Source organism: Paralichthys olivaceus, chromosome 4, assembly GCF_024713975.1.
Source record: "Paralichthys olivaceus isolate ysfri-2021 chromosome 4, ASM2471397v2, whole genome shotgun sequence".
Taxonomy (NCBI): Eukaryota; Metazoa; Chordata; class Actinopteri; order Pleuronectiformes; family Paralichthyidae; genus Paralichthys; species Paralichthys olivaceus.
Genome location: NC_091096.1, coordinates 11,883,076 through 11,906,461, shown reverse-complemented (window position 1 = coordinate 11,906,461; position 23,386 = coordinate 11,883,076). Strand labels below are relative to the sequence as shown.

At 40.4% G+C, this 23,386-nt stretch overlaps 1 protein-coding gene across 2 annotated transcripts in view; it reads left to right on the top strand.

Annotated features, from left to right (window-relative positions):
• Window positions 1–23,386, top strand: part of stpg2 (sperm-tail PG-rich repeat containing 2) — a 55,944-nt gene that overhangs the window by 21,298 nt on the left and 11,260 nt on the right. The gene's annotated exons all lie outside the window — the stretch shown is intronic.

Below are 23,386 nucleotides of genomic sequence, written 5' to 3'. Positions count from 1 at the left end.
CTCTCTTCCATCCATGGGAAGTTTCTGTTGTAAAGCAGCTCAAACCTTCTTTACATAAGAGTCTAAAGTAAAGTAAAATACAATTACACGCCAAGTTTTTACTTTCATAACTGGGCCATCGCAGCAGTGGCATCTGACCCACTATAGCAAGGGTCTTGTTTCCAGCAGTTCATTTTCTGTGACTCCATCTTTTCCTGTTTTTCCATCTTTTCCTGTTCTCCTCTGCCTGTTAACAAAAACAGGTCACAGTTCGCAATAATTAGCACCGTGTTCCTCTCCCATGTTCTATTCCCTCTTTATCTGATCGTCCTCACCCACTTTCCTGGATTTTACTCCTGTCAAACTTTTCACAATAAAAATCGGATATAATATGTTTATATAATAGGAGTTTTCTGTTTCAGTTTTCACACAGAACAAGTGCAGTGTGCACTTATTGCTCTTGTAGACCATCGACCTGTAACTTATAGACTTATTAATATTGTGTGCCAGTAGATTTACCCTGAAAATCCTGACCCCAGCAGAGAGCTAGTATCAGAACTGACTTTTAGCAGAAAACAACGAAAACAAAACAAACATTTCAGCACAACACTAAATTTAAAAGGCACAATTATTTGAAGTGCTGTGTTATATGCTTGCATCCATTTTTGAATTTGATGTTATTGGAAATATTGTTAAAACCCTTGTCTTTACACTTTCACACATACTGTGTACACAGTACTTGTTCTTGTGTGTCACCCGGTGTCAACAAATAAATTACAGCAGCAATGGGGCTACGTTTGAAAAGGTGTCAATGTTTGGATTGTGAAAGCTGCTTTTCTTTGCCCTGTGCGACACAGGATGATGTTTACTTGCATATAAATAAAGTGCTAATGAAGAAATACAGAAGCAGCTGGATGTGAGGGTTAGCGATTGAATCTCACCGACTCTGGTATTGGAAAAAAATTGTTCTTGGAGAAAATTATGTACATTTTCCACTAAAGTGTATGCTACAGCATTTTAATATTCAAAATACACAATTTGAATTGCCAAGTTCCCTTCTGGGTACCAGCTGGTGTTTACTCTGATTAAGATCAAGAATAAAGCTTACCAGAAAAAGGATGACTTTAAAATGCATCAATATGATTAGAGCTACCTTAAATTACATAGACCATCTTTGAGAAATAAATGTTTTTTAGTTTGTTCTATGTCCGATCCACTCACATGGAGGAGGCGGGGTTTATGACCTACATTGCAGACAGCCACCAGGTGGCGATTTTAACGCTTTGGTTTCACTTTTGAGCAGCTGTCATGCCGTCCATCGTCCATACAGTCTATGATACAAAGTGTGATGAGCATATTTTGAGAAATCTACAACTGACGTTCATGGAAATACACTCCATCATAATCAGCATATTTATGTTATATAAAAGTCAGAGGTCAGAGTCAGCTTCATCTGGGTGAAGACATCACTTTATGACACCATCATTTCAGATAAATAATGTAATATTTACTTATATTTACTGTTTATATATCAACTACCACATGGCATCTGTTTCGGTTTCTGCACTCGTATTTTGCATAGCAGTTTAGGCAAAGCTAGTCACAGTTGTGTGTGTTTATATATTTACATCACTGCTAATGTTACATTGTCAATCACATTTTATTGCTGAAATGAACTTAAGCTTGTGTGATGAGACTCATTAGAAAAGGAGAATGATCCATTTAGGATTCCAGTGCTGATCGCCTCTGTAATAGTCTCCACCTCATATAACTGTCGGCACTGTTTGCCATTTTTCATGACAAATGTGCCGTGTAGTTTTCTGTCAGGCCGCAGTATATTGTACTGATGGATGAGCCGGCTCACTCAGAATCCTCGCTGTGCTAAATTCTAATGCGGACAGTGGAAGACTTGACAACCGCGCGGTACGCGGTCCACACAGTGTCTGGGTCCGGATGTTGGATGTATGCGAGTTTAAACGATAGATGGTAGATTTTCATTACATGCTGGACACACAGGGCGATTAAATATTTAACACTTGGCTTTGACTTGGTTCGTTTCCCAGCAGCGGTGCTTCCAGCTCGGTTGTGTGTTCCCACAAAGGTAATTGGCAGTGTTTGCAGGTGGGGGGGCTGTTGAGGTCGAAGCAGGAAGAAGTGGCCGGCGGCCCCACATGGCATGGAGGTAAAACTTGGCTTTGAGCTGCCCTCCTCGGGCAAACAGCAGGGTTGGCAGCGGTGAGAACTGCAGTGCACAGATTTTTAAGACTTTCCAGAGTGGGAGAAAAAAAATTGCAAACCCACACACTTAGAAAAACAACTACTTATTTGAGTGTACTTTAGAGGAACAATATTACCTCCATATTTCCCTCCCTGTCTGGGTAGTACCTCTGACTGCTCCGTGGAGAAGATCTGAGTTCACTGGTAATGGCTCCACACAGAGCCTTCTTTATGGCCAGTTAATGAAAAATCACCCGGGGACGTCTTTGCCATATAACTGTTAGCCACATGCCTCGCCGCAGCCTATGCTGTATCTCTGGTAACGGCCCCCCCCCCGCTGGGATGGATATTAAAAGAGTCTAATCAGGAAACAATCACGATTATGAGAAGGCAGTGAGAAAGAATAAAGGCAGAAAGTACGTCTTTATTATCTGTTTTATGTTCAGGGCTTTATGTCTTCTGCTCTTTCGCTTGAAAGTTTCCAGCAGGCGGGGGAGGTCGACATTTTGCTGGAGGAATTATTCACACTGCAGTGGGTTGCAAATCAGAAATATAAAAGCCATACCATGTCTCTTGAAGATGTCTTCTTGTCTGGTGCATTAAACAAAACAGGGTAACCAGTTATCTGACTGACCAGAGGATAGTTTTGACATTTTCTCCAGTTTTTTTGCTGTTAAAGCTGCTTTGCTCCTTCAGATCTTCTGTTTTTAAATGTCCCCGTTTATATTGATGTATTCAATGCCATGAAAAGTCAAGCCCCAAATCAATTTCGTGTAGTTTTAGATTATGCTTAAACACATATTGAGTATGGCACCGTGTATTTTGATGCTTTATATCTTTTTGTTCTGCTCTCATTCAAAGGATGCGTACATTCTCAGACGGTCTAAATCTAATTCACCTTGACTTCTTCAAATATTTGAAGCTACAGCTTGTCAGATGTGAGCTGTAGCTGGAGGTCTGCATCTGATAGGAGTTGATTACCTGTCTGTGGAGAAGAAAGAAGCAGACATGTTGTGAAGTGACACATCTGAAAGAGAGAGATGATTATGAGTCGAGCACGGCTTAAATGAGAGTTGGCTTTTCTCTCGATTATAGTGTATCGCCTTTTTCTGGGATAATTCCTCTTGATCCCCATGCATCCTCATTTCTCAGGCTGTGCTCTCTTTCTTTTGTGCCTTCCCTCTTTCCTTCTCTGCTGTTCCTCTTCAGTGTTTTCCACCCCTCACCCACCTTCTCCTCCTTCTTTCTGGAAAACCCTTCCTGATAATAACCTTCCTGTTGCAGAGTTTGTGGGATACTCTTAGGCAGCACTGGGAGAGAATAAGTGAGGATTTTAATTTGGACCTATGTTTTAGCCCCAGGCGGTGGAATTCCTGTCTCTATTATAGATCAGTGAAATGACTGGGCGTTTTGTCTTTCTGTCAGTTTTTTTTTACTAATGTGTTCCTGCCTGTTGGGATCTCCGTCGATTTTTGATCGGCGGCCAATGATGTTGAGATTAATAGGGAGGATGGATGGCTGCTTAACAATAACCGCATTGATGGATGCTTATTGTTACACAGACAGAGTGTGAGGGGTTATCAGTGTCAAGGATCTTGCCTCAGGAATGAGGTGTTGGCAATCGCCTCAACAAGAGGTGCACATTCCCTTGGACGACGGGACAGCATCTCTCCTCCATGTTATTATTACTATTATATAAATTATTGCTGCTATTATTAATAACATTTTTACATCCATAATCATTACTCTTATGGTCTCTCTCTCTCCTTTCCCCTCTTTACCACCCATCTTTTCTCTCCTCCCTGTTTTTCTCTGCTCACCCCAACCGGTTGAGGCAGATGGCTGCCCACATTGAGCCTGGTCCTGCTAGAGGTTTCTTCCAGTTAATGAGGGAGTTTTTTCTCCAAAGTGCTTGTTCATTATGAACTGTTGGATTTCTCTATAATCTTTAAGGTCTTGACCTTCTATTTAAAGTGCCTTGAGGTAATGTATATCATGATTTGGAACTGTAGAGTATTGTATCATAAATATTCAGACTTTAATGAGACATTGTCTTGAATCTGAAAGATTTGGATAAGGTGATGACTTGTGTCTGTCACATTGTGTCCTGTTGTACCATAAATCCCATTTGAATTACCTGCAATGTCACCGTCTCCTTGCATCTGTCTATTGTGTTGTAGTTCCAAAACCTCTGGCATCATCATCTTAGCTGTGACACTCGGGTTATGCACTGCTGTCGCCTTAAAATAAAGATCACTGACATGCTACGTGTTAGACAAAGTGATAGCAATTTGCTTACATGTAAAAGTAAAGTAGGTGCGGGCATGGTAAAATAGGGAAGAGGAGTCAAAGAGATCTACTTATACTTAGGATTGCTTTAAAAAGTTTTCCTATTGTACATTCAAACTTACAGTAGGTTCAACCTTCTTATTACCTGTTCTGATTGTAATTTTTGAGAAAATTATTGCTTGAAAAATATTTCATATATACCTCAATAACATCAGTAAATAAAAAATTATTTCCATCTCTAGTCTGATCCAATAAAAGTATTTGCCAATATAAAGCTCCTGCTCAGTCAGATCTGTGGGCTCTACTCAAGTCGTTTGAAAGTGATGTAAACACACAATAATGTCGCTGTCAGAAAAACAAATTTCAGTTTATCTGCACTAATATCTGCCACGCTGACAATCAACAGCACTTCATAATTCTCCTTCCTCTGTGTCACTGGCTTGATGGAATCAGATGGACGATATTAAAACATGGTTTTTATTACATGTAGCGCTGACAGTGATTGGAAGACGGATTCATAATAATCCAATGGTGCAAAAATAATAATGAAAACAAATAGAAGGAGAGACTTCATAAGCAGAGACATTTCCATTATTCACTCTCACTGGGGTGGGAGGTAATATACTGACTTCTAATGTCATATATATGAAGGACTATTTATAGTTACTTATTGTTTAGATGACTCAATATACCTATACACGCACATTTTTCACCAAGGTTAACAGGTTTGGTACATGTGCTGCAATTACAGTCATTTAGTGGATATAAAACCCTCTGGACTCAAATCACATGATCTTGTATGTGTCCGATATGTTAATATACGATATCAAAGTGAAACATTTATTGTCTGGTGATAAAGGCAATTGCTGAAAATAATATACCAAAAATAGGCAATGCTGTTTTTTTAATGTGGTATATAAAGGCAAAAACAGCCCAAATAGCCCAAGACTCCTGAGGATGAACTGTGAAGGTTGCATCTGTGTTTGGCACCTTCCAAAAATGTAAGGAATCGGCTGTGTGGAGACCAGACCTACCTGTTACTGGTCTCAGAGTCCATCATAAAAGCCATATATTGCAATAAAAAACATATTCAGGAGGTGCAATATATGGTCCGGCAACATCATTCACAAGTCCTGACACACACAAGGAAAACCTCCTTATTGTCTCCCAGAAAAAAGATACCACACATAATTGGCTTGAGAGAAAGGCAAAGAAAGAGAGAAGAGATGCAAGTGAACGAAAAATGAAGCAGGAGGGAGAGAAGGAAAAACAAAGAGAATGAGCGAGAGAGAGAGCCTCTGTGTATAATGTGTAATTATCTCTCCTATTAGCTCTGGTTGAGATAATTAGAGTGTTTGCTAAACATACATTTATCAAACTGAAGAGCAGCATCACCCCGCTGCGCTGCAGAAGGAAGCGAACGACAAAAAATCCAGGAGGTGAAATTATACAGTGAGTGAGGGCGGGGTGAGATTGACAGAGGGATGACGGAATAACCGAGAAAAAAGGACAGACAGACAGATGGAAAGAAAGAAAGAAAGAAAGAGAGGCTGACGACAGAGACAGAAAAACACAATGTTGAGGAAGAATGAAAGGTGGAGAAACAGAAGCATTGGGGAGGAGTGAGACATCCCTGTCTGTGGCTTCGGAGATAGAGAGATGATAAATAAATAAATGCCATGTGAGTCAGACAGAGTATGACAGTCACATTGAAGGTAATGCCATGGGCAAGATATTCTTGAAATATGCAGAGGCCCAAGGTTTGTCACTTATTGACTTTTTGTCTGTGTGTTTCATTGCATTCTTATGATATATCCATGGACAGCTAATGGCATGTCACAACGCAGCCTCTATTTATGGTAGACAAGGGAGTTGGATGATGAAAGAAGGAAACAAAAACAGGAAAATGGAGTTATAGATTGATATGGATTTCACTGTCAGCTGTCAGGGTAATGATGATGATGTGAGTCCCTCTGAGATTTCGAGCACGGCCACATTCGCCTACATACACACGCTAGTGCACGCATGGCAAACGTGACTCCCTTAAATGTGCATGTGAAAAAAATAAATGCATATATTCTTTTGCAACAATACGAGCATGTACACAAAGAATAGAGCATGCAAATGTGAGTGTATCGCTCACACACAAGAGACGCACACTTGCACAATTAAGTGACCAAATGAGAAGAAGCGCTAAGTGACACTCCTACCCCGAGGCTCACATGGTAATGCTCCCATCATGCACTTCACAATAGTGTCCTGAACAATTCACCAACGTGATGGATGGAAAGATTTGAGGATGGGGTGGAGGAGAGAAGGGAGAACCGAGTAGTGGTGCTGTCAAACCCAGTAGCTGTATTGACTAGTCTTTCTGACAAGAGCTGCTTTTCTTCTGTCTCTGTGTTTCCCCCCCATCACCTCGCCCACACTCCAATTTGCTCTCGGCTATGAAAAAGAAAATAAAGGAAATGACATGCAATGATATTGATTCTGTGCTCGAGTCAGTCAAATTGCCAAAATATTTAATTATCTACCTGGCATCAATGCTTGTCTGCCTCTGCCGCTCCGCTTACTTTTCAACTGCCAAGTCATCACATACTTTCAGATATGCAATGAAAGTCTTGAAATCTTCCTGAGTGTTGTATGTGAGAACGCAAATGTATGAGTCCGTTGCGCAGGAGTCTTTCCTCCCTGCCCCCTGTTCAAATGTCTGGAAAATGTCTGAGTGACTCCATGTGAGAATCCATCCATCCGTATCATTTATCCTTTGAGGGTTGCCGTGGGGCTAGAGCCTATCCCAGCTGACAATCTGTGTGGGGTACAATCAGACAAGTCCGAGCATATTGCAGGGCCAACATACCGAGACAAAGGTCCATATAGAGTCTCCAATCAACCTAACCCCAACCCTAGGATGCCGGAGTACCCTGAGAAAACCCACAAGCTAAGTCCACCCAGAAAGACCCCAGCCCAACGAGGATTTTAACCACCTTCTTGCTTTGTGGCGACAGAGAATTCACAGCAAGCTAGTGGGCGCTGGTTGCTCATTTCATCAACATGCCAAAACAAATAGAATAAAAATATCTTGGGATAATATCTCAGATTAGTTCGGACACCAGTGTCATTGTGCCCTAAACAGAAACACATACTTAGCAGGATTCACACGTTATGTCCTGACTCCTACTCAGGCGCCACCTTTCGACTAAATGTTCCGGACTTTTCCTTGCTGTTGTGAGCGCATCTGACTTAAACAATCTCCTCCTGCGTTCTTCCTGAGTTCTTTTCTAAAATCAGCTCCAGTAAAATATTGCATTGATTTGCTTTCACTCAGCCATTCAAGAGAATATTTAAGCTGACTAGACTCTGCCCAATTAAGGCAACAAAAAACCCCATCCACTAACTATGTTCAGAGGTGAGAAATGGATCCATTGAAGGCTCATCAGAAGCCAAAACTCTGCACAGTTTGAAATGATTATCATGGCAACAGTTGGTTTTATCCTGCATCAACAACAATTGTGAGCTGAACAGTAAAAACACAACATTCATGTTACAATGTGTGCTTTCACGTATTTGATCCAACATTTTAACAGAGCTGTTTGTGTCAGTGAAAGGAATGAGGGGGCGACATTTCCTCATACAGCTTTGTAGTGTGTCTGAACACACTGGTGAATTTCACACCTTGTGTCATTCACTTGACTTTCTTGTACATATGTGCCCCAGATGACCAAAAGTATCAACTGTTCATTAGCTGCTAGCCAATTAGATCCAGATGCACCAACCGTGCCTTAGGGAGTGTGATTGTCTATTTTTCTTCAACCTCAACAGGAACTCCAATTATTTCTGTCCCCCCCCCCCCACACTCTTCTTTTTCCTCTTGTCTCTGTTTGCAGTAAGAGCCATGAAGCATAAAAGTGAATTGTCGGGGCATTGACTTTGTATGCTATAGTGTTGTCATCTAAAAATTGTTTTGTGTTCCGTGTGAACAAAGTTGAAGTCTTCAGTGACTCAGGGCTGCACCTGTCATCACTGAGCTACAGGTACAGTTCATCCTTCTACATATTCCCACAATGAAGGGAATCTATGGGTTTAGGGGAGAAAACCCTCATGTAACTCAAACACCAAAGCCTGACCCTCTCCCTCACACCTTGTGAAGCAGAGGGTGAAGACAATCAGATAAAGTGCTCCTTATATTAAGGCAGAGCTCACTTCATGTTAAACTTTACCAACCCTTGTTTTTCACCCTGTGTTTCCTGTTGTTAGACTTGGAAAAAAAGAATCAGAAAAGTCCACTGGATGAGAAATGATGAACTCGTAACAAGCTGTTCTCTGTGAAAAATCAATGAAGCTGGGTTTGTCCAGAGTGATGCAGTGTCGTGCTGCAAAAAAACGTTGGAACTGGTTTTTTTTTTTCTGTAACACAAAACGACCTTGTCTAAGAAAACTGAATTCAAAAACAAGGTTTAAAATCTTCTGAGGAATGTGCTGTGTTTTAACACATAAATCCTTCATCTGCACATTGCAGATCTTATGCTGTCTTACCAGTACATGAAACAACACACCCCCGCCACAGAGGGCACATGTCTGTGTAAATACAGCCTCACTTAGAGTGTCAGAAGTAAAAACTGCAAGTCCAGTGCTTTACCCTGATCGACTGCCCGTCTTCCTTTTAATCATAGCGACTATTTTAGACCCTCGTCTGTGTCTCTTAAACCCATCTGTCTGGGCTTTGATTCTTTTTTTTTCTTGCTTTACTTTTCAGCTAAATCGATGTTAAATTGCTGTCCATTAAAAGATGTGCGAAGGTCTGGTTATAAAAAAGTCTCTGATTCAAACAGTTTGCTGGATCTAAGTGACGTCTGATTGTCAGATCAAAATGGGCTGAGGAAAACGCTGCGTTATAGATGATCCACAGAGACAAAGGATAAGGGTAAAAGTTCCAACTTCTAGAAGCTGCTACGTGAATTACACACAAAGAATAACAGACAAATGATTGTACTACTCAACTTGTACTTAGCCTGATTGTGGTGCTTGGGAAAGGCCATGGTTGTAATTTGAAGTAAAAGCAGATTATCCCCCAGAAGGATGAATATGCTTAACAGATTACAGTAATTTGAAGACCTCCTTCAAGTTGCTTCATATTTCTGTATTGCTGTTTTGTCCTCCCAAGAGAAACAGCATTGGTTGTTTCAGAACATTTGTTCACATTCATGTGATACAGGTCTTTGGGGGGCGTGGCAATCTCTCTATTGAATCAGTATTAAGTAGGAAGTCGTGTGATACTGTTATGGAGCCATAAATCTATAAAGATAAATGAGTCAACAATCTATATGTCATTTCAGTACAGGAGACTGTTGATCAACTATTGCCCATCAGTGTTGTTTTTCTTTTAACTGCTAATGCAAATATCTGTATACAGGTAATCTGTATATGAAGTTGGACGACATGATGACTTCTTAAAAGTGACACAAAAGCATCTTGAGTGCACCCTGGTGGCTGGCTGTGCCATACGTCATAATCCCCTCTCTATTTTAGTTGATGGGGCATGGACCAAATTAGGGACTCAAAGCACACAAGAAATACATTTTTCTCAAAGATGGGTTCTTTTATTTACAGTAGTTCTACACTCTTTTTTCTGGTAAGTCTGGTTGTATTTAATATAAGATGCTATAAAACAGGGTAAGGGGTCATGATTGACAGCCGAGACTGACTTGCTATTGGCCAACGTGTATGGGTGATACTGCGGCTCCACACTTCGATCCAGACTGTGCTCTCTCTTGTTCCAAATGACGTCATCGGCACAAGATGGCAGCTTCATTTTTGGATAGTGGGAGAAAGTGGAGACACATCGTCCATCTCTGTATATAGTTTATGGTGATTTGCATGGAGGCCTATTTTACCTTACCTTTAAGAAGTAAACATTTTAATCCAAACCCAGGATCTTTCCCTAAATCTGACAGAAATGTTGATGCTTCAACCCAATGAAACTTTAACCACACCACTGTAACATAAATGTATTTCTAAAATGTAAGTTCAATATGCAAAAGGTAATTTGTACAGTAGGTAGAAAGTGACCATATATATTTGATCACACAATGCTTGATTTGAGCATTAATTGTATTCAAGATTTTTCATTTGTCAGTTGCTCAGCAGACTGATTCTTACTTCTGCCTTCACCTGTCCTCTAATTAAGTTGTGCTAAGCCTAATTTCCTGGTCTCAGTGGAACAGCCACATATTAAATGGTTCATATCTAATGAAAATAATACATCTTTTAATAACACCACATCATTGTTTGAATCCATCTTGATTTACAAAGACACCTTGGGGAGGATGGGGCGGTATAGTAAAAGATAGGTGACAGTGGATACTCTAGACATTAGGAGAGCGTTAGAGGTAGGAATAAAAATAACGAAGATTCACAAGTGAGCAACAGAGTAACAGATGAGGAAAAAGGAGAGAGGGAAGAAGTAAGTCTCAAAATGTGTGAGGGGGCACAGATGGAGAAGTTGTCTGTGTAGCACTTTTAAGATTTTATGTGTGGCTGCTCTCTTAAGTCGTTGCTCGGAGGAAAAGTTCATATACTGTGTCTGAAATTCCTTTTTCTTTCTTTCCTGCTCTCGCTCTCTTGCTGTGAAGTCCTGGTTATTGTTACCACCCTGCTGTCTTGCTGTCATAAAACAAGTCAACTGAAAAACAGCCCGTCTTCAAAAACAGCCTGTGACTCAGAATAAAAGGCACTTTACGAGTGAGGCTGGATAAACACGACATGATCTCTGGTATGTTCTCACAACTCTGGAGCAGGCATCTGTAGAGTTCATACACACTTCATGTTTCAGTATGTTGTATGCATTGTTGCTGTTTGATAGTCACCTGTCACACAACTATTCTGCATCCACAGTGGTACCCAGGGTCTATGTTTTTGTAATAAAGGAATTGAAGCACTAATTTATATCACAAGTAAAATGCAATTGGAGGAAAGATGTCATACCTATAAGTATTTTCTAATCTCCTACTGCTACCTTTAAGATGTATTCAAAAGTTCTACCACTACCACTTTGATCACTAGTGTTGCTGTAGTTAATGTTATATGGTGATATACAGTATATACTCAACACATTTGTTGGAACCCAAGGACATACAGAATGAATTGATGAAACATTGACATAACATCTAATTACCACAGGGCACCTTTAAGATCCTGTAATACAAAATACTTGGATATGGTTAGAGCAGCTACTGTTTAAAATGACTACTCGGTTATGGTGAGGGAAAGATAAAGTTATGGGTTTTGTTGGGATGGGAAGTGATAAAGCTGCCCGTCAGAGGATCCTAAGCGTTTGACTCCTTTAGTTGTATCTGTTGATGCAGATGAATGATAATTGGATTTAGTTAAAAGCTCAGGAAAAACTAAGTTACTAATCCAAAGCTACTTTCCCTTTTTTCATGTTGATTTGTTTGTTGTCTTTTTATTCTCTTTCCTGGAAAAAGCTCCACACAAGATAATAATGTCTCCCTTTAATGTGATGTCGTACTCTCTCTGTCTTGATTCCAGTGTTGTGTCCAAGAAACGAGAGCAACAGACCCAAGGGAAACTCAGTCAGTTAGCAGCTTTTAAACAGTCAATAGTAAAATAACAATGTTCTGATAAATGAACCCTTTCAGATAACACCTTCTCTGTCTTGTCTCAGAATCAGCCACAGTCTCAATCTGTCGAATTTCGTTTGCATCGACCGCCTTTTGAAAATATTTAGCAGCATTTGAGAGACTGGATCCCATTTGTATTTATTTATCTGAGAATAATGGAATCGTCAGCAGATACCAGTGAGCCTGTGACGCTGCCCAGAATAGAGATCAGCTTTTAAACAAATTAAAAACTTATTTTACACTTCCAGATTGGATTAGAGGGAGTGAGATGTGACCAGGCCTCATCCTGTAATATGATCCTGTCTTTGTCTGTTATGAGGGCTGTGTCTTAGTTTATGTTCCCAGTTTTCTCTTTTCATTTGTCTTCCCTCACATCTTAACTGATTTCTCCTTTTGCCTCTTTTGATTCCATTTCCCCTCGGATTTGTCCTCTTCCACCTTCTGTCTCTTCTGTCATTATCTCGCTCTCCATCGCTTTTATCTTCCCTCAAATTATCAGTCTCTTACACTTTCCTTTTCTCTCTCCTCTCCCCACTCCCTGTGTGGATGAAGTAGGCACATGTGGCAAACAGCTGGATCCGATCTGTGCATGTGCATGACTACGTGCGCATTTCTTTGTCCAAGGTATGGCCACCAGCTGTGGCCAGCAGCTGTGTGTATCATGCAGTGTGTGTGTGCACGCTCCCACATACACGTGAAGGCACCCACCCATCTCATGCAGCTGCTGTGTGTTTTGTGTGTGTTTGGTTTATGGACAGCTGTTTGGTAGCAGGTGATGAGTTTAGGAGCCAAGCAGACAGTCGGCCAGGCGGGCAGCCAGAGGGACTACATGGAGAGCCAGGTTCAGTAAGATGTAAGAACGTCTGAGCTGGGTGTTCATGCAACCGGCCCTTTTCTTTGGACCTCTGCTCGTTGACTGTTTGGTGTCAGTGTTTATTTAGGAGTCATCACCTGCCAGATTCCACAGACAGCTTATTGATCACTACACACAGTCAGAAGAACAGTTAAGTCTTGGTTTGAATGTAGTTTGGGTTTGTGGTTTATCTAAGCTGGAATTTGATCATTCCACACTACTCAACATCAGATCAGCTGTGTTTGTGCACTTGTTTACTGAAGCTGCTTTCACACATGCACTGCAACCCTGACATTTCCAAGACATTACCTGGAGGAACTGTGTCGGTCAATAGCCAGTTGACCTACAGCTGTAAACAAGCTCTAGGTCAACACTCTGTTGCATACACATTGTAATGAGGACAAACAGACTTTTAGTGTTTTTGTATTGAATTACAATTTCAAAATGATGATTCTCCCTGTATGTCTGTGTATTTATATCATGGATTCATTATTCCATCCATCCATCCATAGACCATAGATGGTATAAAAATATAATCGGCAATGCGGCTTCCCTAAAGTGAAGCCAAATTGTCTTGATCATCACCCAGGGGCTGGCTGCAGTACAGGTCATAAATCCTACCTCTTCCATGACAGAGGACGAGCCATAGAGCAGACAAAACATTTTTCTGAAAGATTGTGTCATTTTAGTTAGTTCTCACACTTTCACACTATTTAAGTGTTCGTTTTTTCTTTTTCTTTTTTTTAATCAGTCCTCTGATGCTCGGGGGAGAAACGAGGTGAAACATCATGATTGACAGCTCAGATTGATTCACTTTAGATTGAGAGTATATATCGCTGGGACCTTGATACTGTGGCTTCATCCCTGTTTGCTTCTGTGCAGACTCTGGCTCCAATGGGCTTCATTGGCTTCACTTCTGGATAGTGGGAAGAAATGGAGAAATGTCTAATGGGCAGAATTTAATTCAACATGATGATGTCATGAACATGCAAATTAGCTCACAGGGGTTCCATAAAACTTCTCAGCTCCTCAATTTTGCACACTGACCCTGGTGCAGCCATATACTAGGTTATGGCCCAGTCTTGTTTAACTGCTAGAAAGGGAGTGAGAGGAAAAAAGGAGAGAAAACAGAGGAGCGATTTGGCATCAAAATATGATGGATAGAGGAAAGAAGATCAGGAGCAATAACAAAGACAGACTAAGCAGATAAGGAGAGGATAAAAATACATAAAGTAGAAAGCAAGATATACAAGACTACAAAACACAGCAGAAAACTGTAGCTGTCAGCAAATTGTTAGACTAAGTGCTGCCTATAAAGTGCGAATAGGAAGCGACTGGGACCCATATGGTTTCCCTCTGTCATTCCATCTATATTGAAGACCTGTCTAAAATCTCATTAAGGCCTTATGACACCAGCCAAACTGCTGCTACTAAAATCTTACAGATGGTTATCAGGCTCTATGATGAGACACCAGCTGTGCTTATGACACAGAATGACATAGACAGTCAATTCTGGGAGTAAATCAAGCAAACAAATGTGACGTTCACTTTTCAATTGAACATAAGCAATATATTTCGTGACATAAGAGAAAGCAACAGACGCACACAAAGATAAGTAGTAAATCAAATGCGTTTCAATTTGAATTAATGGTGTCACACAAACTTGTTCAATGTCATGATGGTAGTAGCATCGCTAATCACTGTCTGGTAAGAGATATCCTCTAAAAGCACTTTTAGACAGGCACTATTGTGGAAGTACTTTTTCCCACCCATCCCTCCATCCATTATCTATACTGATTATCTATACGATCATCCTTTTGTGTTGTGGCTGGAGCCAATCCCAGCTAACAGCCTATCATAGGGCTGACACATAGAGGAAATGCAGCCTTCTTCATTTTCTTCATAGCACACATACATACTCTTGTACTAGTTTGTAAGCTGCTTATTTTTTTATGGAAGGAAGAAGCCTTAACCCATTGGTTTGTGAGCTGCTATTTTGAAGCCTCAAGTTTGGGATTTTGTCCAGCGCCATCTTTTCTTTTTGAAACCATAAGTAACCGTATTTAGAGGAGTGGGAGGCGGGCTTAACGGAGAGCCTGAGGACACTACACCTGCGACCTCAAACCATTAGATCTTACTAGTTGTCACTCACACAGTATCAACTCACACATTCCGCTGTATTGAAGAAGACTTGAACTTCTTAGGAAAATGTTAACTAACATTATAGCTCAGGGGTCACCAACACAGTGCCCGCAGGCACCAGGTAGCCCCCAAGGATCACATGAGTAGCCCACAGGCCTGTTCTAAAAATAACACAAATCACCAGTGAGCTGCGTCTAAAATCTGCTTTGCGTTTCTAATAAAATGTAATTATTTACTTTTTATACTGTCAAATTTTTATTCTCATATTGAAGTTGACTATTGCCTATGATTTGTTAAAAGGGTTGGTCAGTGGCTAGTAAAAATGGAACATTTTTCTTATGAAATGTTGTAGAAATGAAATTTAAACAATTGCTGAGATTAATAGAAATAAAGTGTTAAATGATGATATTATCTGTTTCCAACCTTAAGTCATTGTTGATAATTATTGTGAGAAATCATTAACGTGATCAGTGTCTTCACATAGATGAGTATCATTCATCATTAATAATGATATATAACGAAAGGCAAACTGAGCAAATTTGTTATCTCAGAAGTGTGTATCAAACTGGTAGCCCTTTGTACCCGAAGAGATGGAACCAACTTCCAAGTCTCTATGACCTTCAGAAAAAAAGGTTATTGAAGAATATCTTGATCTCCAATGGGTTTTCATCCCTAACCCTAACCCTAACCCTAATCACAACCCAAAAACCAAGCACTAATCACAACCCTAACCCGAACCCTTCCAAAGGTCGTAGAAGCTTGCTAACCCTAACCCTAACCCTAACCCTGCCAATGGATCGGGCATACACACATTAGTGGAGATGGAACCAAATTCCAAGTCTCTATGACCTTCAGAAAAAAGGTTATTGAAGAATATCTTGATCTCCAATGGGTATTCATCCCTAACCCTAATCACAACCCTAACCCTAATTGCAACCCTAACCCTAACCCTAATCACAACCCTAACCCTAACCCTAATCACAACCCTAACCCTAACCCTAATCACAACCCTAACCCTAATTGCAACCCTAACCCTAACCCTAATCACAACCCTAACCCTAACCCTAATTCATCCCTAACCCTAATCACAACCCTAACCCTAACCCTAATCACAACCCTAACCCTAATCACAACCCTAACCCTAACCCTAATCACAACCCTAACCCTAATTACAACCCTAACCCTAATTGCAACCCTAACCCTAATTGCAACCCTAACCCATATTCACCATAGGGTGAATAACTCTGCGCTGCTTGCTCCAAACTTGCTGAAATTTGGTGTGGTTGCGTGGCAGGCTAGCCTTTATGAATCCCGAAATGCCCAAGTCTCTATGACTTTCAGTAAAAAAGTTATTCAAAAATATCTCATATAACGAAAGGCAAACTGAGCAAATTTGTTGTCTCAGAAGTGTGTATCAAACTGGTAGCCCTTTGTACCCGAAGAGATGGAACCAACTTCCAAGTCTCTATGACCTTCAGAAAAAAAGGTTATTGAAGAATATCTTGATCTCCAATGGGTTTTCATCCCTAACCCTAATCACAACCCAAAAACCAAGCACTAATCACAACACTAACCCGAACCCTTCCAAAGGTCGTAGAAGCTTCCTAACCCTAACTCTAACCCTAACGCTACCAATGGATCGGGCATACACACATTAGTGGAGATGGAACCAAATTCCAAGTCTCTATGACCTTCAGAAAAAAGGTTATTGAAGAATATCTTGATCTCCAATGGGTATTCATCCCTAACCCTAATCACAACCCTAACCCTAACCCTAATCACAACCCTAACCCTAACCCTAATCACAACCCTAACCCTAACCCTAATCACAACCCTAACCCTAACCCTAATCACAACCCTAACCCTAATTGCAACCCTAACCCATATTCACCATAGGGTGAATAACTCTGCGCTGCTTGCTCGAAACTTGCTGAAATTCGGTGTGGTTGTGTGGCAGGCCACCCTTTATTAATCATGAAATGCACAAGTCTCTATGACTTTCAGAAAAAAGTTATTCAAAAATATCTCGTACTGTTTTTTTTAGATTTGGTGGTTTCACCATTTCTGAAGGTCGTAGAAGCTCGGGGAGGGTCCCAATGGATCGGGCAGAGCCACATTAGTGGAGATGGAACCAACTTGAAGTCTCTATGAGAGTTATTGAAGAATATCATGATCTCCAATGGGTATTCATCCCTAACCCTAACCCCAATCACAAACCTAACCCTAACCCATATTCACCATAGGGTGAATAACTCTGCGCTGCTTGCTCTAAACGTGCTGAAATGGATGTCTCCCCTTTATTATTCTTGAAATGCTCAAGTCTCTACGACTTTCAGAGAAAAGTTATTCAAAAATATATTGTACTTTTTTTTTTTTAGATTTTGTCGTCTGACCCCTTCCGAAGGTCGTAGAACAGGGGTCACCAACACAGTGCCCGCGGGCACCAGGTAGCCCCCAAGGACCACATGAGTAGCCCGCAGGCCTGTTCTAAAAATAACACAACTCACCAGTGAGCTGCGTCGAAAATTTGATATGCGTTTCTAATTAAATGTAATTATTTAGAATACAGCTTTCAGGCGCTTTCGTACTATCGAATCTACATTCATTTTTATACCCAATCTATGATTACAAACCACACAGCATTTTTTGATGCTCTTCTGACCAATTCTACATGATGTGATCAGCCTCTATATTATTTGAGGGCAGAAAAAGGGACATGCTAACAAAACCAGAGTTCATAAACAGTAAAGTTATGAGAAAGAAGTTGTGTTTATTGCTCAGTGTTTAATACACAGCACCTTGCCTGCCAATATGTTTGACTGGAGAGAGGAACAGATGCACCTCAAGTGATACTTTGGATTTAAGTAGCAGAGCCTAAGTAACCATTATTATTTATTAGCCTCTAAATGAGGAAATCCAACCTGTTCAGTAACTGCAGGTTTTCAGCAAGACTGAAAGCAGAGTTAGAGAAATCACAAGTTAAGTATTTACAGCATTTAAAATGGAGTACACATGTACATTTTTCTTATCTTCATTTTTCATTTCATGTGTGCAGAACTTTCTTGCGTCTTTGGAACAAACTGTACAAATGAGTTCCCAACCAGATTCATAATTTAGCCTCTGCCTATTTTTAAAGTCTCTAAACTTAAGCTTCAGTGAGCTGTCAGTTGTTTCTCAGCTCACCACAAACTACCAAATTAATTTTTAACCTGAGGAGATAAAATGTCAAATGAATCAGAGCCAATCCTGACAGAGGACAACAGTGGTGAGTTCTTTCAGTGGATATGTGAATACGTCACAGGTGATTGTGTGGAAACTGGAAATGTTTCTCAAACACACACACTGGTAGACACGCACACATACGCACTCTCAGAATATATATTATCTCTAGCACAAAGATCTGAAATATGGAAATACAGAGTCCGAAAATAGCATTCTGCTCCGTGAGGGGGAAGGAAATTTAAGAGTAATGAGAGGATGAAGAATCAGATGTGGTGGCAACACACGCACACACACGCACAATCTCATGTGATATGCTGGGCCATTAGTCTAAGCTGTCACTGTACATACTAAGGCAAGTCGTTAGTATGGTCGTTGTCAGGTGAACTTGGGTGGTCATTAGTATGAGAGAAGACGGTCTTGAAGAAAGGCTGTAAGACGATAACAAGAAACAGCTTATTACCAACTGCAATGACATGGCTGCTATTGTTTTCACAATGCAAGTGTGTGTGAGTGTGTGTGTATATATAAACATGCTTCTTTTGATATCTAGGTGGGGACTTCACGCTAAATTCAGACTAACCCATGGGCTAGGGCTGGGAAATTAACCGAAAATATATCAAAACCGACATTTATAACTGATTTAATCTTATTCATTTTGGTTAAATCGCTTAATACTTTATTTATTTGTATAGTTTATTTCATTCATCGACCAAACAAAACAATTTAATTGCAAACACAATATCTCAAATCCTGAATCAAAAGTAGCTGAAACAAGAATAATCATTCACTAACTCTTGTGTTTCTGCTACGTTCATTTTGTACCTTGTTCGTTGCAGTATTACTTCGCCACATGTCCTCTTTCCTCACTCCCCTCTAATCAGATGTTATTAGGACACGCACAGTACTGAAGATTACTTTGTGTGTTAACACATGTTAAAGTGACCAGAACAACTGAATAAATGTGATGTGAGTTTTTGTTTGTAACGCAATGCAGTGTTTTAACTTTATCGTGGCAAAAGAAGCAACCCCTCGTTCTTCTATGAGCATAAATATGGATTCAGGAGGTTATTATAAAGATCAGTTCTACGTGTGAGTGATTAGAAAAGAGCAGAGGAGCAGATTCTCGTGTTGACCCGGTTGGATGTCAGGGTTAGAATTAGATGTAGGGGTGGTGGATAGAGGTTAAGAATGTTGTTGTGATAGGTAAGGTTAGGGTAGGGAGCTAGGCAATGCATCATGTTAATTTGTGTCCCCCAGGAAGAAGTGTGTGTGATGTCATCAGGGCAAAATTTGTCACATCTGTGCCAGGTGCACTCACAACAAGTGTGGAGTTGAGATCAAAATCAGAGTTTGAAGATGGCTGAGATGAAGTTCTCAGTGCCCTTGTATCAATGTAGTAATGACGACACATGGGTCAGAATGTCAACATGTTGGCGGACATTCATGTTGATGTTTTCCCATCACAAGATGGACTCTTCTGGACTATCTTTACCTAATGTTTAATGCCTGCTGCATGGGTCAGGATGTCAACATGTTGGTGGACATTCATGTTGATGTGTTCCCAGATTAATCATGAATTCACACACTGGACAATCCAGTAGAGACGCAGGACAACACTCTTGCTGTTGAAACAAATGATTTAATAGAGGATGAAACGATCACTGCTGTTGTCACAATTCCACATGTTTGTCCTCCTTTTCTATTGTCCACCCGGCACAGGAAACAAAAGTCTTTATATATATTTATATTTATACTGTTGGCAGCCATGTTTCAATTCTAAACACAGGTAGACAACATCCAATCGGTGACGCTTCCTAGTCAGCTTGCTCTCATTGGCTATTGCAGGGTTCTGCTCACCGGCTGATGGCTGCTCCTTTCATACTTCACCACTTTCGTACTACACAACTATCAAACATGGTTGATATGTACGATTCAAAATAAGGGAAATTACAATCCAGTCTGTGACATTAGGATAATTTCTGCAAACACCTCACTCTGCAGGATCATTTGACCAGATGACGTGTTCAGAACAGTCCAGTCTGCAACGCCCTGATTCTTGTTGGGGGGGTGAATCAGACCCAAAATCCACCTGTCTTATCCCCTAGGCTCTAGTTTTAGGTTTGCATTTTGTTTTTCATGAATAGTCATTAAGAAGTGAGTTTTAGTTTTTTAGCTGTTGCTTACTTTAAATATTAGAAATGGCAAAATATATATGATACAGAAATCAGGCTACAAATCTGATCTTAACATTCTTAATAGTTTCATTGAAGGACACCAGTGTTTAATGTAATGGCCTGAAGAATTAGAACATTTTGCAATAGCCAGTACTGAATTGTTGTTTTTAATAATTCGTCAGTGATGCAGACATAGCAACAGCAGAAATCAACTGCTCAGTAAATCATAAGGTTAGAAAATTAAAAACCAACATTTAAGTTACTGGAAAATAGATTTTGATTGGTCAAGGTACCTGGACTAATTGTGTATTTGTCATGAATATATGGCTTCTGCTGCTGTGTACTGCACATGAAGCCCTTCTGTGTCGTGATTATCATTATCATCAACATTTTTAACAATGTCCCATCTTACAAAAACTAAAGTGCAGAAGTGAGTCTATACGTTCAGTTGGGTTTTTGTAAACCTTCATTGACGGAATATTTCTCTGTTTCTGATTTGACATGTGATTTAAGATGGATTTCGAGCTGGACACCATTCCTCTCCTGATAATGTCTTTATGTGTATAAGGCAGCACTGCCCATTGCAGTATTAATCTCAGGACATGCAGTCGCCAGTGTGCTCCATCTGCATTGCCTCCCACTGTACAGTTGTTCTTAATTTAGTATTTACCTGTTGCTTTATTTAGTATTTACCACATCCTCATGATTTAATGATTTGCTCACTCAGAATGCTTGGTCTATGGTTTTTACATTGTTTCGATGAACTATAACTACAGCTTTGAGTTTATTTATCAAATCATATGTTTTGTGTACATTAAAAACATGAAGTTATAATATTTTTGTGTTAGTTTTTACCACTTTGCTTTCATAAAAATAAAAAAAACTGTCCTGGTCTGACAGTCTGCGTGCCAGCATCACATCAATATTTAATTTCAGTTATACTGTGTCACTGGCCATCCACCTGCCACAAATGTGTATCTGGCATCTCGATAGTGAATATATTTATAAAGTGGCGTTGGATCCCGCTGTATATGTACTCTGAAATATTTTTCAGACTGTGAAGGGCGACTTGACAGAATCATTAGGGTGGACAGAAATTGCGTTTGAGTGTACCTCTGTGTGCTCATAGGAAGATGGGTATTGAGCCGTCTAAATGTCGAGGGTTCATAATTAAAGTCAACCGGAGTGCTGTCAATAGGTGATGACTGCTACTGGGAACAATGGTTTACTCTATGCTAGGGTATAATTACACACCATAGGGCTCTGAGTCAGGTGTGTGTTGGTTGGAAAATGATTGCTCCGCACTGTTAGATAGATCTGTGACACGTGTGTGTGTGTTTCTGTGCTGTGTCAAATTCACCATGAGCTCCAAACCTAACTAAGGGAAACAGAAACAGGTGACACAAATTCTCCTAACTGTCATTCAATTTACTTTCCTTTTCAGAGAGGCCACAGCTGCTTTTCAACACCACACAATCAGTTTGTGTCTGTAAATTGACAGCGGTGTCTCTGTATGTGTGTGTGTATGTGTGCATGTGAGGTTGTATTGTCATGCACGTGTTGTACTTGACTCCTTTTTTCCTCCCACTGAGTCTTTAATGAAAAGTTATACAGCTTGGGTTAGCAATGATTAAAGATGGACAGCTACCTGGAAGGAGAAGGAGAAAACAGTGGTCTGGAAATGACAGTTGGAGGTAAATGACAGCTCTGCTATGTTTAGGATAAATGGATCGCGTGGCTATATTCAGCCTTCACCATCCATTATTCAGAGAGCCACCAACAAGACAGATCCCCAATAACTCAGGCTCCTCTGTAGCAGTGGTTGAACCACTGCAAGTTCCCCCTGTTCAACTCGGATTCATTTCATGTTCACATCAGCGAGGGTGCCTCCACGAATCACCTCTTAATTAACAGTGATTCATTAATAACTAAGAATGTAATGGCCTTGTTATGGAGGCAATAATGTGTTGCTCATGTTTCTATCATTGTTCCTCCCACTGTGGAGAAGCAGCATGACAGCTGCGAGTCAAGCACTCATTTGTGCCATGGAGGAGATATCAGTGTGTGTTTGTCTGCATTTGCATGTAGATGATGTGACACGTACGAGATGTCCTGGTGTGTGCACGCTGATATTCATGCATGAACGTGTGTCATGGGTGATATGGTAACAAGTCTGACAGCGTGTTCTGATAACAGATGGGTGAATAGGTAATTTGTTATTTATATTAAGTGTGCATCTGTTATGCTGCGGACCTATTATTTGTGTCATTTAATAAGGGGACCTCAGAAATGCCACATTTTGTGCGTAATTATGTGTTACATTGTCATTGGCATCTCACCGAGCATTAAAGACAGCGCAAGGTGATACTGTGACTGACCCTTTTGTTTCCTTTGTTTTTCGTGTGCCACCATGAGGTTGGCTTTTTTGTGTTTTTACTGAAATGTCTCAACAACTTGAAGGGATTGCCATATCCAGAAGATATACCCTATATATATTGATAGACAATGGAGACAGAATATATGAACGCTGCCGTCTTGCTCTGAAGACATTTTTTGGAGACAGAATCTGTACAGTTGCAATTGTGTTGTGAAGCCACGGTAGCAAGGTCCAACCAAGAGTCACATTTTTGGGAAATTAACACATAAACAAACATCAGTGTAAAAAGAACAACCTGAAATGACAGAAACCATTTTTGAGATTGTGACTTTTTTATTTTGGTCCATATGCCATCTGCTAACATGGAGGAGGCCATGACCATTACTGTAGCCAGCTAACAGGTGGCAGGCTTTGGCTTCACTTTCAGGGAGCAGTCCTGTCATCCATCTTTATACACAGTCTACAGTCCAGAGAGTAAATCCTCAACATACAA